General features: G+C 36.2%; 1 long non-coding RNA gene across 1 annotated transcript; it reads right to left on the bottom strand.

Moving 5' to 3' along the window:
- Positions 1-1,558: 1,558 nt before the first annotated feature.
- Positions 1,559-2,694, bottom strand: LOC143707257 (uncharacterized). Its single transcript, XR_013193139.1, has 5 exons — positions 2,573-2,694; positions 2,193-2,375; positions 1,980-2,066; positions 1,777-1,854; positions 1,559-1,642 (listed from the first exon to the last, which is right to left on the bottom strand). It is a non-coding gene; the product is annotated as an uncharacterized LOC143707257 (long non-coding RNA).
- Between the last annotated feature and the right edge of the window lie 203 nt (positions 2,695-2,897).

The raw sequence follows: 2,897 nt of genomic DNA, 5'->3' as shown, positions 1-2,897 counted from the left end.
CACCCATAGGTTTGTGCTTTTATAGATTATTGGCCTCGTAGAAAATGCACATCAGATGCAAACAATTAGGCGGCTATACATGTCAAAATACAAGCGTGTGCTACAATTACGAGCGTGACATTTCAGCACTTGACAAACGGACAGCGACTCTTAAGTAGCACTTAAAGCACAGCTGCGCACAATCGTGCTAAGTGTGTTTTTGTGAAACGCACGTGAAATGAACACGAACGTTCGTAAAGTCGCTCGTAGAAAATGCTCGTAAGTGCTAAGATCCATCGTTATCGGGAAACGCAGCCCAGATCCAATGCTACCATATCTTCAAATTACTATTTGTATTATTTGAAGGTAACATTATAAAATACATAGACCTACACCACAAAACTAGTTGAGGACAAATTAGTTAAAATTGGACAATTCCAGCGTAGACGTGACATTTGCAGTCGATGCTTGAATATAAATTCTCAGAAAAGGCATTTAATACCAATATATTGAAACTTCTGTTTATATATCATACTCTCTTAATAAAGGAGTCCAGACATTAGAAAAATATAAGTCTACATATGCATTTTATATTTAATATGAGGGAAATACACATGCGTGAACACAAAAAAAAATCACAATAAATGTGAAAAAAATCTTTAACTTTTAGATCGGGTTGGCTCTCCACAGAACATAAAATATTCATTTTTATTTTTCGTGTTCGCATTATGAGGGAAAAACAATGGAACGGACGTGTCAGCTCTGAAAGCTGCACTAAAATAGCCTACTGCTTTAAAACTTTCACAAAGACCTTAAAAAGAAAGCACAAAGCCTTTCGTTAAAGTGAATTTCGTTTTGTATTAAGTGTATTTTCTTTTTAATCAATGTTTCATCATCCAATTGCCTGGATTTAATAAAATAGAAGTAGACTAAAGATAGCAGACAATAATCTCGACACGCCGGCGCCTGGAGCTCGTCTCATAATAGAAACGAAACTCAGCATAGCTTACTTGCCTCACAGACCTGAAAATATATATTACATACAGAAAGCTTAAAATCTCTACAATTCAAAACGAAAGAAAACTATGTAATCCGTATGAAATGTGCATTTCTCTCCGGCGCGTTCACGACTGCGAAGACAGCGAGTCAGAATCTTTGCAGCTGACACAGAAAATAAACAATTAAAATCATTGCTTTTCATGGTTCTTTGTGACAGCTTTTATGTGCTTTATTTATTGGCAGCGCCACCCTTACGTGTTACATGAACGCGTCACCATATCAGCACCGAAAACATGGAGATTTTTTTTAGACACAAAAGCACAACCTATTCGATATTCTATAATGAAATACTCAGTGACTCATCCCAACCAAATATTACAAAAATGTTTAATTGTTAATTTAGTTTAGTGTTTGTTTTTCAACAGTATTTTGTAACAAATAAAACAGAAGTGTTATAGCTTTGGCTATGGGCCAAGGTCAACAAGTACAATGTTTTTTCCACCATGTTTCTTTTAGGAAGCGTCAACAAAACAGATTACATTATTCCATTATAATGAGGTAATAGGATTAAATAGCTTACGTTCAGGAAAGCCAAGCCCTTGATCGGGCAATGGAGTTGGATGCCGTTCCTCCACTTCGTTTGGCCTCCAACTAACTGTTGTTACTTGGAAATAATAATACAAAATCATTACCTCATGTTTGTGATTAGTGAAATGATCCTAAATAATCTAGTAACTCTGCACACTTTGGTTAAATTCAAAGGCCTACTACTGAACATCATTTCTGATAGAATCTTACATTCAGTGTAAGCTGGCCTTTCATGGCAGTCTGTCTCTGATCTGGCCTCCAATTCTTGCCTCCAATTTGATGTCATGCCTTTGAATAAGAAATAATTTATTGATGTTAGTAACACGTCTCACAAATATAATCAGAAATGCTTGAGTTGAGATTTTCTTACATAGCTACACCATATCTAGGCTAAACTATGTAATATCTCTTACGTTGAGATGAATTCATATCGCTCTGTTGCCAGGCTGGAACAGGGCTATGTTTTCTGTTGGAGGACACTGGTCGGGGCTGTGCAATCCCTGTTATGAAATGAAAACATTACAAAAAGATAAAACTAGCATGCTTGTCACAAGTCTAGCGATGTTGAGTCTTAGATGTGACTTTGATGTGATTTATTTTGACACACAGAATAAAAATAAGCTTACCAGCTCTGATTGCCTCTGTGGTCTTTGGTCTTATGACCAATGGTAAGGGAGGAGGGGCGGTTAAGTTTCTTGGAGGGGGTTCGATTAAGTTTTTTTGGTCTTTTGGGTGGGCGAGGTTGTATTTCTGGTAGGTCATCTTCCTCTGATGTTGATGAGGGTGATGGTGACCTGAGACGTTTTGGTCTATGTAAATTAACCATTATGAGACTTTTTGGTTTTCATGCATAATGTTATGCAATACAAGCAAAGGTGAATGACAACATTTCCCTCAAGCATAAAAGACATGACACAGTTCCATTAAATTGTGTGTGATATAGTTAAAACTCAGACTAAAATTAGAATTATTTCATATTCATCAAAGAAGTATGTAATGTGCTTACTTCCTTCGTTGTCGTACAGGTGTATTGTCTTGTTCCCTGTCTGTGTTAAGGTCTGATGTTACACATGACCATTCCCACTTTTCTCTTATTTTGTCAATTGAATCTGTAAGCAAGATTTAGCCTGTTAACTATTCAACTATAACATAATATAATGTAATGATAGTATTTGACAATATCAGAACAAATAAATAACAAAGCAACACCAGATGTTGTAGTACTCAATTGCATACTTCATAGAAAACTACCTGATTCGTAGAGAACACGTGCAGGAAATTGTTTCCAGCCCTTTGATGGATTGGGAGCAACTTTTTTTTGAACACTTTTC

The sequence above is a fragment of the Siphateles boraxobius genome, unplaced genomic scaffold (assembly GCF_051911475.1).
Source record: "Siphateles boraxobius isolate OS27281-9 unplaced genomic scaffold, OSU_SipBor_1 41, whole genome shotgun sequence".
NCBI classification, from domain to species: Eukaryota; Metazoa; Chordata; class Actinopteri; order Cypriniformes; family Leuciscidae; genus Siphateles; species Siphateles boraxobius.
Note: the sequence above shows the minus strand (reverse complement) of the source record. Positions and strands in the feature narration are given on the sequence as shown.